Genomic DNA, 15,000 nt, shown 5'->3' on the forward strand with positions numbered 1-15,000 from the left:
CCAGGTCGGGTGCCACCCCCTCCCCCCCTCCCTCGAGTGCCTCCAGTTTCCTGAAGTACTCCGTGACCAGTATGGCCTCTCTGATTTTAGCTGAGGAGTTTCGACCCCTGAGAAACCCTGCCTGATCCGGATGTATCACCGTGGCAAGTGAAGCTTGGAGACTATCAGCAAGGATAGAGCAGAATATCTTATAATCTCCGTTCAGGAGAGCTATGGGCCTGTATGATTCTTTGAGGGAGGGATCTTTCCCTCCCTTCAAAATTAAGAATGTATTAGATGAGGAAAAAGAGGCGGCCACCCGATTGCCTTTGATGTACATACTGTTAAATAAATTGTTAAGATAGGGGGTGATCTCAGGATTCAGAATTTTGTAGAACTCGTTTGGGAGACCATCTGGTCCAGGTGATTTATTATTGGCAAGATCTTTAATTGTTTTGTTTATCTCTGATTCGGTAATTGGTGTATTTAGGGAGTTAATCAACTCCGTTGATATTTTTGGACAAGTTACTTGACTCCAGAATTGGGATGCCTGTGAAATATCTGAGGCTCTGTTTAGATAAAGATTCTGATAGTAGCTGGTAAAAGCTTTCGCTATTGCTTCTGGTTTATCAAGAAAACTACCCTCCTCTTGAATCTTTTCAATGAGAGATGTTTTCCTTTCCCTTTTTACCAAATTTGCCAATAATTTGCCAGATTTGTTGCCAAATCTATAGATTCTAGCTTGGAATCTAAGATCCCTCTGCGTTTCCTGGAAGATTGTAAATGTATCTCTTGTGTTTTTAGCCCGAATGTATTTCGCCCAGCATCTAGGTGATTTTTCAAGTAAATAAGAGTTGTATGAGTTGATCACTGAGCTAGTAATTTCTTTCTCCCTTTGTCGTATTTTCCTAGATCTCTCTGCGCTATAGGCTATAATTTCGCCCCGGAGGACTGCCTTAGCAGCCTCCCAAAAAAGCAGGGGCGAATCTATGTGGTCTTGATTATGATCCAGGTAATCCGCAAATTTGAGTTTAAGCCAATTCTTAAACTTCAGATCGTTCGCAAGAAAGGAGGGAAATAAAAAGCGTGTTGGTTTCTTATTATAGCAGCTGGTCTGCAGCTCAAGCGAAATGGGGCCGTGGTCTGATAGAAAGATAGGAGACAAGCCTGCTTTTGCCTCTGTCAGCCTTATTCTGTCACTGATGAGAAAAAGATCGATTCTAGACATTGTTTTGTGCGCCTTGGACAGACAGGTGAAATCTCTGACATCGGGGTTTTGAAGCCTCCAGATATCTCTTATTGCTAGATTGTGCGTAATTGATTTTATTAATTTAGCTTCTAGATTGTCCCGTTTTTGTTTAGGCGATTTACCAGAGATTCTAAGTCTGTCCAATGGGCACTGTGGAGACATATTGAAGTCACCCCCTAATATTAGGTGTCCCTCCTGAACAGAGAGAATTTTGGCCTGGATCTTGTGCCAAAAGCTGGGGTCTAATTTGTTAGGGGCATAAACATTGCATAGTGTATAGATTGTTTTGTGGATTTTAGCTTTGATTATTACAAATCTCCCATCTGGGTCTATGTCACTGTGAGTAACTACTTGACCAATTTTCTTCCCAATCAGGATCGCCACCCCTCTTTTCCTACGCTCTCCCGGGGAAAAGAAGATTTCTTTCACCCATGTGGATTTAAGTTTCTGAGATTCTTCTGTTGTTAAATGTGTTTCCTGCAGGAATGCTATATCAGCCCCTACTTTCCTCAGATGCGTTAAAATGGCCTTCCTTTTAATTGGAGTGGAGATCCCACCCACATTCCATGAAACTAATTTAAAGTTGAACATGGATTTTTAACTGTATGATATGGCCGAGTCCAGGTGTAACCGGTGCGGGTGGGAAGGGAGGGAGAGGGAAAGGGAAAAAGAAAGAGAGAGAAGAGAAAGAAGAAAAAAAAAAAGAAAAAAAAAAAAGGGGGGGGGGAGGGAAAACCAGGAGGGCTTAAAGCCCCATCTATCGTTCCTTTCCTGAAACAGAGAATCCTGCTCATGCTGAGAAGAAGAAGAAAGAAAAAGGAAAAAGAAAAAGAAAAGAGTAGAAAAAGTCAGCGGGAGCTGAAATCCCCTTCCCCTCTTTCTCTCTCTCCTCCCCCCTCAGCCTGGTGGATATGTGCCTGGAGTGTTGGAGTCTTTCAGATGTTGTTCTACTTCTTGAGGAGTATTAAAAATAAATGTGTTCTCAGCTTCTTTAATTTTAAGTTTTGCGGGATAGATTATGGTGGCTTGGTAGCCCTGTTGGATCAATTTTGTACACATGGGGGCTAACACCCTCCTTTTGGATGATGTTTCAGCTGAAAAGTCTTGAAAAAGAAGAATTTTCGATTCTCCCATGGTAATTGGTTGGTTCTTACGATAAAATTGCATCAAGGTAACCTTATCTTGAAAATTCAAGAGTTTTGCGATTACTGGTCTAGGTTTGTGGTTTCCTTTATTATCCAGCCAGGGTCTGCCAAGCCTATGTGCCCTCTCAACTACTATCGGAGGATAGTTAGGTGGGAGTTTGAGAAGCTGAGGTAAATACTCGGAAATAAAGGAGTTTAGATCCTCGTATCTTTTATCCTCGGGTACCCCTATTAAGCGTATATTATTTCTGCGGGCACGATTCTCGATATCTTCAAGTTTAGCCTGAATTACATTTAAAGAGTATTTAGTTAAGTCTAACTTGGTGTTATGTGATGTAGTGAGATCTTCAAGGTCTGAAACTCTCTGCTCAATTTCATTAATTCTGCCTGCAAACTGTCTAATTTCCTGAGATAGGAGAGTGATATCTTGTTTGATTTCTGACTTTAATGCCTCAAAGTTAGGGGCTAATGCTTCCGTTATTCTAGTGACTAAATTTTGCATATCCGAAACATCAGTTAGGGAGGATGTGGTAGGTTGTGATTCTTGGGATTCAGCTAAGGTTGCTATGGTGTTATTTGCTCTCCTGTCTTTGTGTTTTGCAGTCATGACTGGCGAGGGAGTCTTAGCATGTGAGTGAAAAAATTTGTCCATGAGGTGCTTCAGTGAATGAAAAGGAAAAAAATCGTGTTTAGAGAATTATCAAAGTGCTAAACAATAAGGAGAGAAAAGTGGGGAAAGGGGTGGGGGAAATTGGGGAAAGTGTGAGGGAAGTGCGTGCTCTTACTTTAAGCCTGTTTTCAGTTAGTGAGAGAGGGGGAGAAGAAAAAAAAAAAAAAAAAAAAAAGAAAAAAAAGGTGAGGGAATGGTGCAATTGCAGGCCACCGGAGAAGAATTTCCCTAGGGGCCAGGGGGTGAGTAAGGACACACTCGCCAGGGCTTATAAATGTGGTTTAAGGATATTAGAAGGAGAGCCACTAATACAAGGCAGGGTTGCTCCTTTTAAGTGTTTTAGCTAATGTTTATTTTATTAGCTGTGCTCGTAACTTTATGTCTTAAGAAGCCTTACTGGAGAATAGCGAGCTCTATGTGTTGTCTAGTTAAGAAATTTGTCCGGCATAGCCAAGTGGTCCTAGTAGGTGGCACCAGCAACTTAGAGCCTGGACAGATCTTATATAACAAGAACTACAATAAGAGAGGGAAAACCCCAAAAAATTCTCAGCTTACAACATTCAGCATTAAATCTGCAATCTTATATTTCAGAGCAGGGGTAACAAGGGGAGAGGGAGGTCAAGAATGGGTACAGCCAGTAGGCTGCTCAGAATTTATTTTATGTGTATAATCGCAGCCCTAGGGAGTCTAAACTATGGTGTAAGAAGGTAGAGTAAGGAGATCATTTCGAGTCATATATTTCTAGGTTATCTATGGCTGTTTTAGCCTTCAGTATAGTGATCCTAGGTACTAATAGTTGCAGGCATATTCTAAGATAGAACACTCGACATATACTTTCAACACTATCCCCCCTTTCCCAGAGAAGTAACCAGAATAAACCTGGAAGTTTGTATGAATTTGTAACTTTTGTCTGTTTAGGATCTTGATCTATTCCGCCCGCCTATATAAGATCAACTCTTATAGTACAATAGGATTTAACTCTATGCGGTTGTAAGCAGTTATACATATATGTAAGTTTTTAAAGTGATATAAGTCCCCTTTAATCCACAAGTGTTCTTAGAGCTTCCTGCTCCTTTATCAGTTTCAGGGTCAGACCCTGTCAGTCCATATATATATATTTCCTTCAGTATGCCATCATCGCTTGTAATGCAATAGAATTTTATCTCTTTACAGTTATTTAAGCAGTTGTACCAATATATGAAATTTCAGGGTGGTATAGATCCCATTTAAGTCCCCGAGTGCTTTTTAAGAGCTTCTTGCTCCTTAATCAATTTCAGGATCAGACCCTGTCGGTCCTTGTATCTGTGTTTCCTTCAAGTATCACTGGCAATTCTAATCAAAAAAGAAGGAAGAAAACGCGGAGTGTATCAGCTTTAAGATGCCTGTTTTAAAGACTTACCCCCCCCTATCGCGCGATATCCAGCCACCCCAGGAGTCCGTCGTCAGCTTAGGTGTTCCAGCAGGTAACCCGGCTTCAGGGCAGGTTGCAGATCGCTGAAGCCGGAGGAGACAGCAGCGCCCGTTTGTGCAGCAGGGCAGTCTGTAGGGGATGCCCCTGGACCAAGGTCCCGCTCCGTGCTTGAGCCCCGTTCCCTCCCACGCAGCACCGGTGGGGGAGGGAGGAGCAGGGAGGAGCCGATCTACGGGCCGTCAGAGGGATCACGGCAGTGCAGGATGTGGCAGCGGAACGCCAGTGGGGCCGTAGCACAGCGGCAGGCGGATCCGTGGATCAGCAGGGTGGTGACGTAGCCACAGCGGTGGGTCAGGTGGAAAGGTAAGGTGTTAGCAGAGCCGCAGCAATACGGCAGACACCCGTTTGAAAGCAGAGGAAAGACCGTCAGCAGGGTCACCGCAGTGCGGCGTGTTTGGTAGACAAGTTATCCATCCATTTAAAGTTTGTTGTCATGGGGGGACTGGCGCACAGGGGGAGTTTTGTCCTGAAATGACAGTGCAGATATTCTTTAGCAAATCGACAGGGTCCTAAGAACTTAGGTGGGTTTAAATATTTTGGCAAAGTTCAGGCCCACAAAAAAAGCAGATATGATAAATGTTTGTTGTTCATGAGAAAGAGTCCAGATAGATGGAGGTAGCAAAGGCCAGTGGGATGATGGGCCACTGGCGTGGGTTCCGGAACAGATTTTGCTTGCCTGTCCATGTAGGTGCATCAGCCCACAGTCAAGGGCTGGGGGCTGGGCGCATAGAGATTTACCGCCAGCAGGTATGGGGCTGGAGCTCAGGGCATGCAATTTTAAACAACTTTCCAATTTACTTCTATTATCTAATTTGTTCAATTCTTTAGATATCCTTTGTTGAAGAAATAGCAATGCACATATGTGAGCTAATCACACAAGGCCTCTATGTGCATCAACCAATCAGCAGCTACTGAGCATATCCAGATATCCAGATATGCTTTTCAGCAAGTGATATCAAGAAAATGAAGCAAAATAGGTAAAAGAAGTAAATTAGAAAGTGGTTTAAAATGACATGCTCTTTCTAAATAACGAAAATTGGGTTTCATGTTCCTTTAACTCTGAATAATATGGGTTTTTACTATGCTGAAAATTGGTAATGCAGGCTTCAGACCTCAAATGATTAACAATAGTCTGTATATCTTTCTAATTGGCTTTAGCATGTACTTTGTGCTAACATAAAACAAGGAAAGGCATACTGACAGTATGATGTGACTTTGTGATAACATACATAAAACGAGGAAAAGCCTACTGACAGTATGATGTGACTAGAGTGACTGTCACATGAAGTACATCAGGATTAGCGCCTCCAAATAAGGAAAATGGTGGTGAAATTTGGCCACTGAAAAACTTTTGCATAAACAATTACATTTCAGGCAAAGTGAACAAAATAATGAAAGTATAATCAAAGTTGTTTTATTATGTATAATTAAATAATTCACGTTATAATCACAAAGTGTATCATGCCCATGTAACAGGACAGACTATTGCTGAACAGACTTTATCTAATTATTTTGCATATCTAACTGTATACTCATTTATTTGATGTTGTTTTCTATTACAGAAACATGTCAAAGGGTCTATAAAGACATTACTGACCATGAAATGAGAAGATGCATAGGAGATAGCTTCACCAATCCCACACAAGAATTGTTTGTGGTCACAGGTAAGCAGTTACGTTTTTTCTTGTTTAAATCACCCCACTGAGTCATTTCTTTTTAAATTCCTTTATGTTTTTTTTGTTTATACAACATGCTTATATGGATGTGATACAGCAGGGGAGTGTTTGTTTCTGTTTATACAACATGCTTATATGGATGTGATACAGCAGGGGAGTGGTTTTTTGTTTATACAACATGCTTATATGGATGTGATACAGCAGGGGAGTGTTTTTTTGTTTATACAACATGCTTATATGGATGTGATACAGCAGGGGAGTGTTTTATTTCTGTTTATACAACATGCTTATATGGATGTGATACAGCATTGGAGTGTTTTTTTCTGTGTATACCACATGCTTATATGGATGTGATACAGCAGGGGAGTGTTTGTTTCTGTTTATACAACATGCTTATATGGATGTGATACAGCAGGGGAGTGTTTGTTTCTGTTTATACAACATGCTTAAATGGATGTGATACAGCAGGGGAGTGTTTTATTTCTGTTTATACAGCATGCTTATATGGATGTAATACAGCAGGGGAGTGTTTTACTCACTTCCCTGATCCTCCCATGATCATAAATAGAGCAGCCATGTTGGAGTTTTCTCTGTGCTTGGATTGAGCTGACCCTTTGAAAGGAATGTTCCATTTTGATAGTGGTGCTTCTTTGTGACAGGATTTTTATTGCACTATCAACTAATATCAATTAACATGTTAATGAATTATAAATCTTGTCTAAAAAGAAGCATTCTTCAAACAAAGACATGCCCCTGTCACAAGAACAATAAATGAAACTCCCTTTACAATTTTCAGTGTTTCAGCAACATGCAACTTAAGATAAAACAATATATATTTCTTTAAAAGAGCATATTAGTAAAAAAAATACATGCTCTAATTTGTTTTAATTAATTTTAAGACCATCAACCCTGCACTAACCCACAAAGGGGTTAAACACACAGTAGAAGTACCGCTTGGAACCACAGAGCACTGCTGATCCTGAGCGGAAGTGCTGCTGATCCAATCATGAGCGCTAGTCATTTAACTAGTATTTCTGATTAGATAAGCAGCAGTTGGCAGTTTTTGCTCTGGACCAGCAGTGCTCTGCAGGTACCAATCAATACTTCCACTGTGTGTTTAAAGCCTTTGTGTGGGTTAATCTCACAGTAGTGCAGGGTCAATAGTCTTAAATTTACATTAAAGGATGTAATTTTTTTTTACTATTAAGGCCCTTTTAAAGGGACAATAAACACCTTGAGATGGTAATATAAAATTATAAACTGTGTGTGTGTGTGTGTGTGTGTATATATATATATATATATATATATATATATATATATAAACTTTCATTATTTATTTTGTCCCCTTTTCCTGTAATTCTATTCTGAAATGGAAGTGCAGAGCACTGTTATATTTCACACAGCCATTGACTGCACACTCTAGTGACAAATTTATAACGGTCCCTAATTGGCCACAGCAGATAATGTAACCTAAGTTACAATATGGCAGCTCCCATTGTTTTATTGAAACTAAAACTTTACACTTAGTTTGTTAATGTTTAAACACCAAATAAAACTTTAAAAAAATACATCTACATGTTATTCACAGACTAATCTTTTCTTTCAATGCTTCATTCTATCTAGCATTTATTTAGGGCTAGATTACAAGTGGAGCGCTAATTTATTGCGCGCCCGCAAGTGGGCAAATGTGCCCTTTTGCAGGCATGCAATAAATAACCAGCCATTAGAAGTGTCTGGTTATTGCTACTATATGCTTGTGGTAGCAACTAGCGCTTATAAGATTAACCAGAGATCAGATCTCTGGTCAATTTTATATAAATATGCCCCAAATGCCCCCAAAATACAGTGTAGTGTATTTTATTAATTTTTTTTTATTATTTTTATGTTTTAATAAAATAATTGCACTAGGTAGTATTTTGGGGGTAAAGTTGGTCGGAGTTGGGTGTTATATTTGCTGCATCGCTGAGCTACTTACCCCCTTTGCTGCACTTAGATTCTGAGCTTGCGTAACTTTACACTTTAGTTGTAATACCAGCTAATATTGGCGGGCGCTGGTATTACTCAATGGAGCACTAATATTGCTTGCACGCAAGCAATATTTAGCACTTCACTTGTAATCTGGCTCTTAGTGTTTAATGTCCCTTTAAATAAGCAAGCACCTCACACAGCATGGGAGTATCACAGAAGTAAATAGAATACTGTCTTACTAAAGAGGTTTAGAATATGACACATCTAGATAGCACATTACTTTATATATTGTAAAAGGAAAAAAACACAATTGAAAAGGAAATAAACTGCACATTGTGACTTTCCCTCGTTTATCTCCAAAAGTCTAGGAACACAACCAAAAATTTAAATTACAACATAGGGTATCAAATAGTCCACATTTATTTCTAGAGACGTAAAATATAAATATCTTAAGGAAAAAAAGTCTCAATATAGTAACCCTTTAACGACTGAGATGTACCATGTATGCTGCTGCTCATTAAGGGTTATATTTTTTTAAATAGCATGTGTCCCGCCACAAGTGGCGGTACTGCGCTATTATACCCTCCCTTCTTGTCATCGTAAATAGCGTGGCCTAAACACTGGTGGAGAGACCGCGCATTTAATAGCACTTCCCTATTCAAAGACGAGTGATGTACAGGGTACGTTGCTAGTCTTTAAGGGGTTAAAGTATAGGTCTAAGCATCCCATTGGCAGGTTGTGATCTGTTTGATTAGGAAGGACCGTGGCCAAATATGTTAATATCTAGATGGAAATTGCATTGACATGAGAATTTATGCCAGTTAAAAATACAGTTGAAATAAAGGCGTGTTATTTTTTTGTCAGATTTACTTTTTTAGTTCTACAAATTAAAGTTCTGCTGTAGACTAAGCAATTAGCACAGAATGCCCATGTTTATATAATATTTGTTTTTATTTTTACAGGCCGGTGCCAAATTCAAGATCATAGAACAGATACAGATGGACATCATATTATATTTTTGTTGTTCTGTCAACATTATTGTGCATCTGCATTATACTTGTACCCTAGGCCTATACTATAAGTTATTCTCTGGTTTATTACAATGTCATATTTAAAATGTTTTAATACCTGGATAATTTGAAGCCTAATAAAAGTATAAATTACTTTTGTAAGAGTCAATGCTGTTGTTTTTATGGAGTTATTTCTAAAGGATTTTTTGGTGAATATTTTTATCTTCATACAGTATTGACGTTAACAGATCATATTTACCAGACAGGCAAATGCTAATTTTATTAAAATCAGTAAAAGTATGAAATCAATAAAAAATTAATATGATTTTCCTAGTTTAACTTCTGGTAACAATTGCAGTTAGTTATATACAATAATTATTTTTTATATATGCACAGATATGGAGATATCTGTAAAACAAATATTCATAAAGAAAATAATAAATTCAAATGACGGCCAAAAAAGACTGAAAGGGAGGTAAAAACATGAAACATAATAACCATGGGCAGAACTGAAGACTGATTTATAAGTGGAATGCCTTAAAGGGGTGTGCTGTAAAAAGGGGCCATACTGTACCTGAGATAATGATATTAGTGTTATAATATAACTCTAATATAAGAATAGATCAAGTATTCAACTTAAAGGGATACTAAACCCATTGTTTTGCTTTTATGATTCAGATAGAGCATGCTATTTTCTAATGTACTCCTATTATCAATTTTTCTTTGTTCTCTTGCTATCTTTATTTGAAAAAGCAGAAATGTAAGATTAGGAGCTGGCCCATTTTTGTTTTAGCACCTGGGTAGCGCTTACATATTGGTAGCTACATTTAGCCACCAATCATCAAGCGATACCCTTGTGCTGAACCAAAAATGGGCTCTTGAACTTACTTTCCTGCTTTTTCGAATAAAAATAGGAAGAAAACGGAAACAAATTGATAATAGGAGTAAATTAGAAAATTGCTTAAAAGTGCATGCTTTGTCTGAATCATGAAAGAACAAATGTGGGTTTAGTGTCCCTTTAATATATTACCTGTCATAATATTAGTTTTATATATGAATATATATTGCCTCAGATAATGCATGGATACAACTTTAAGATCAATTAAATTCATACAAACAACTTACATAGATAAACTTTTGCAGGAAAAAAACATTTTATTATTAATTTGTAAATATGATTGATGTAAATAATAGTACATTTGTAGTGCTCTTGTGACAGACACTGCTCTTAATTGTGATATATGTGCCAGAGATATGCTAAAGATTTGCAGTATTCTTGCTTTTGACTTGCTAGAGATTTGTAACAGACTTGCAGAGATTTTGCAGTAGACTTGAAGGGCTCTTGCTGTTAAATTGTCATAAATTTGCTGCAGATTTGAAGGGCTATTGCTGTTGACTTGTCAGAAATTTGCAGCAGACTTGCAGAACTCTTGCTATTGACTTGTCAGAAATTTGCAATTATCTTGCAGAGCTCTTGCTGTTAACTTGCCAGAAATTGACTAGACACTTGCAGAGCTCTTGCAGTTGACTTGCCAGAAATTGACAACGAACTTGCAGAGCTCTTGCAGTTGACTTGCCAGAAATTGACAAGAGACTTGCAGAGCTCTTGCAGTTGACTTGCCAGAAATGCTCTTGCTAGAGACTTGCCAGGTAAACTTGCTGCAAGTTGAAAAAGTGTCAACTAGAACTTTTGCTGCAATTATGATGCAAGTAAACACATTTGCCAGTGAAATCTTGCAGCAAATTATACCGATTTACAGCAAAAGTTAGCTACAAGTTTGTGGCAAGTTATCCTTGCTATCGGGGGGGGGGAATCGTGCACAAAAACTTTTTTGAAGCTGGCCGCGTCCGTAAGCACCGCTGGTATCGAGAGTTGCAGTGGCGGTAAATATGCTCTACGCTCCCTTTTTTGGATCCTAACGCAGCCATTCTGTGAACTCTAAATACCAGCAGTATTTAAAAGGTGCGGGGGAAAAAAAGCACGCGTAGCTAACGCACCCCTTTGGCCGCAGAACTCTAAATCTAGCCGTATGCTTCCAGTGGTGTCTCTAGGTCTATTCAGTACCTTCGCTTTCATTTTGTATCCTGATACTTGTTTGTAAAGGGCGATAACATCTTCTCTTAACTTTTTTGGGCCATTCTTTTGACTTCAGTCAAAGACGTGAGACTCATCAAACTCCTAGTCAGTTCAGGTATTTAATGCGTTCTAGCCCAAACACACCTGGCGCAACTAATTAATGAATAATTAGTTGCATCAGGTGTGCTTGAGACAACCTGCTTTGCAAATTTGTGATGTTGTGAGGGATTACAACTGTATATATAAGTGCATTGGAGCCTTTGCAGTCAAGTAGATGAAAACATGAAAAAGCATATTTATGCAATATACATATTTAATAAATTGTTATACTGTGTATTTACTGTAAATATTTCACATTCCAATGTTCTGCACATAGCAGAAAATGTTATATGTATTTATAAATTGATATTCCTATATATATATATATATATATATATATATATACATATATATAACATGTATATATATATATATATAGGTATAAATATATATTTGCGTACAGAACATTGAATTATGAAATATGCAATATTATCTTCTTATGTTGCGCTTTTAAATAACTGTGATTGGGCTAGATTACAAGTGAGAGGCAACCGGTTTTGCGCTGATTTTACAAGTGGGCTTCATTGAAGTCTATGGAGAATGTGATTTCATGCTTATGACTTTTCAAAGCTTATTTGTTACCACAACTTTGCAAACGTGAGAGCGCTAACTTTTTACTTTCAATTCGTAACACAAACGCAAATCTCTGATCACAAAAAATGTACGGCTATCGGTTTTAATGCACAAACTTGAGTGCAAAATCCCGCTCCACTTATAATCTAGCCCTAAATACATTTTATAAGCATATTAAATAATTCTCCGCCTCCCTCTAGTCATGGATGCAGCCATGTTGAAATCTACCTTCTACTGCATTAGAAGTGCTGACCTGTTTTCTTATGAGCAGCAACTCTCCTTCAGATACCTCCAGCGTAACCTAGTTTCCAAAATGGCGGCACTCATATTTAGAGGGGAGTGCATGATATTTATTCATTGTTTAGTGTCCTTTTAAATTCTATTTGTGATTCAGACGGAGAATACAATGTTAAAAAGCTTTCAATTTACTTCTATTATCAAATTTACTTTGTTCTCATTACATTTTTCGTTGAAGAGACATCTAGATAGGTAGTGTGCATTATATGAAAGGAAACACTGCTGCCACCTACTGTTTTCGTGAATGTATAACATAAAACTGTTGCCATATATTGCTCCAGGCCTCCTTACCTGCTTCTCAACAAAGGACACCAAGAGAACAATGTACATTTGATAATAGAAGTAAATTTGTATAGTTTTTTAAGATTATTTGAATCATGAAATCAATTTTTTTCTATTCTTCGAAGACATCTTTTCATTCATATGTAAAAATGTAACACTCTTTGTTGAGCAACAAAAACATTGGCGAAACATTTCTCTAAAAAGAAAGCTCCCATGTATCTAAATTCTTTACTTTGTTTCTAAATGATTAATGGAACACTTAGGGTAATGTTTAGCGACAATAAAATGCAACAAAGTTATTTACCAACCACACTGCAATGAAACTTTCAGTTGAAAAGAGTTTCAATTAAACTGTGTTTAGAGTTAAACAAGAACTCTAACGACAGATAAAGAATGAGATAAGGAACTGCCTGCAATTTGAATTTAGTTTTTTTTATGCACTGTAGAGCCTAGATCTGGACTGAACTGCTTATGGCTGGTTTTCCAACATATTAAAATGCCAAAGGGCATGGGTATGACATGAGAAAGGCTGATAGAATCAATCTTGTTTTGCAGATGAGAAAACAAATGATGTAATCAGATGGATGACAAGTATCGACCCTTGGGTACAGCTTGTACAATTTACATGGAAAGGGAGGTTATTATGGTCATAAAGCTTTATAGAATGGTTATATTCTATCATATATTCAACTGTATATTTTTCAGATCTCCACAACAATACATTCACTATACAGTATGTAGGTATCCATTCAAATGATCGCAAACTCTGTCTAAATACTTTATGCATTATTAGAGTATAACAGCAAAGTAGATGATATGCATTGTCATAAACTAATTTAAAAAACAAACAAAACAAAAAAAATGTTATTCTAAAAATAAAATAATAAAACACCCAACGTGTTTTTTTTTTTGTTTTTTTTTAGATTGACAAGCAGGTGCTACAGGCAATAACAGTGGTAGCGGCGTTCGCACTAGGGGCTCCAGCAGGTCGAAAGCAGGTTTGGAGCCCCAGCATTTCAGGGTCACCTGATACGCTATTCTCAATTCCTTGAGTTAAATTGCTCGTATATTCATGGAATAGATCTCCAGTAGTGGTGGCAACCACTGGCAATGACAAATACTGTCAGCTGCTCACACTTGTATAAACTTTATATTCTCCAGTAGTGGTGGCAATGACAAATACTGTCACCTGCTCACATTTGTATAAACTTTATATTCTCCAGTAGTGGTGGCAATGACAAATACTGTCACCTGCTCACATTTGTATAAACTTTATATTCTCCAGTAGTGGTGGCAATGACAAATACTGTCACCTGCTCACATTTGTATAAACTTTATATTCTCCAGTAGTGGTGGCAATGACAAATACTGTCAGCTGCTCACATTTGTATAAACTTTATATTCTCCAGTAGTGGTGGCAATGACAAATACTGTCAGCTGCTCACACTTTTTTCATGTACTTAAGTCTCCTTAATAGGACACATATTGAGGATATCTGAACTTGAGCACAGCTGATAAGTAAACATACACCTAGATTACGAGTTTTGCGTTAGAGGCTGTGCGGTTCTAATGAGCAGTTTATGCTCACCGCTCACTTACAGACAGTGCTGGAATTGCGGGTTTTTACAACCCAGACAAGAAGTGAGCATTGAGCAAAATTTTGCTCATTATTACCGCACTCCAATAGCAGCGCTGCTTACGTTAGCGGTGAGCTGGTGTAACATGCTTGTGCACGATATCCCCATAGGAATCAACGGGGAGAGCCGGCTGAAGAAGTCTAACACCTGCCAAAAAGCAGCGTAAAACTCCTTAATGCAGCCCCATTGATTCCTATGGGGAAATACATTTTATGTCTACACCTAACACCCTAACATAAACCCCAAGTCTAAACACCCCTAATCTTACACTTATTAACCCCTAATCTGCCGCCCCCGACATCGCCGACACCTACATTATAATTATTAACCCCTAATCTGCCGCTCCAGACACCGCCGCCACCTACATTATACTTATGAACCCCGAATCTGCTGCCCCCAACATCGTTGACACCTACATTATATATATTAACCCCTACTCTGCTGTCCCCAATGTCGCCACCACCTACCTACACTTATTAATCCCTAATCTGCCATCCCCAACGTCGCCGCCATTATAATAAATATATTAACCCCTAAACCGCCACACTCCCACCTTGCAAACATTAGTTAAATATTATTAATCCCTAATCTGCCGGCCCTAACATCGCCGCCACCTACCTACATTTATTAACCCCTAATCTGCCGCCCCCAATGTCTCCGCCACTATATTAAAGTTATTAACCCCTAAACCTAAGTCAAACCCTAATCTGCCGGCCCTAACATCGCCGCCACCTACCTACATTTATTAACCCCTAATCTGCCGCCCCCCCAACGTCGCTGCAACTATATTAAAGTTATTAACCCCTAAACCTAAGTCTAACCCTAACCCTAACACTCCCTAACTTAAATATAATTAAAAGAAATCAA

General features: G+C 38.4%; 1 protein-coding gene and 1 long non-coding RNA gene across 2 annotated transcripts in view; one reads left to right on the forward strand and one right to left on the reverse strand.

Annotated features, from left to right (window-relative positions):
• The window catches only part of KCNJ16 (potassium inwardly rectifying channel subfamily J member 16), a 173,177-nt gene that overhangs the window by 107,946 nt on the left and 50,231 nt on the right, over positions 1-15,000 (reverse strand). The window lies entirely within an intron of this gene.
• LOC128653738 (uncharacterized) lies at positions 6,074-9,322 on the forward strand. Its single transcript, XR_008401390.1, has 2 exons — positions 6,074-6,178; positions 9,121-9,322. It is a non-coding gene; the product is annotated as an uncharacterized LOC128653738 (long non-coding RNA).

The sequence above is a fragment of the Bombina bombina genome, chromosome 1 (assembly GCF_027579735.1).
Source record: "Bombina bombina isolate aBomBom1 chromosome 1, aBomBom1.pri, whole genome shotgun sequence".
Classification (NCBI taxonomy): domain Eukaryota; kingdom Metazoa; phylum Chordata; class Amphibia; order Anura; family Bombinatoridae; genus Bombina; species Bombina bombina.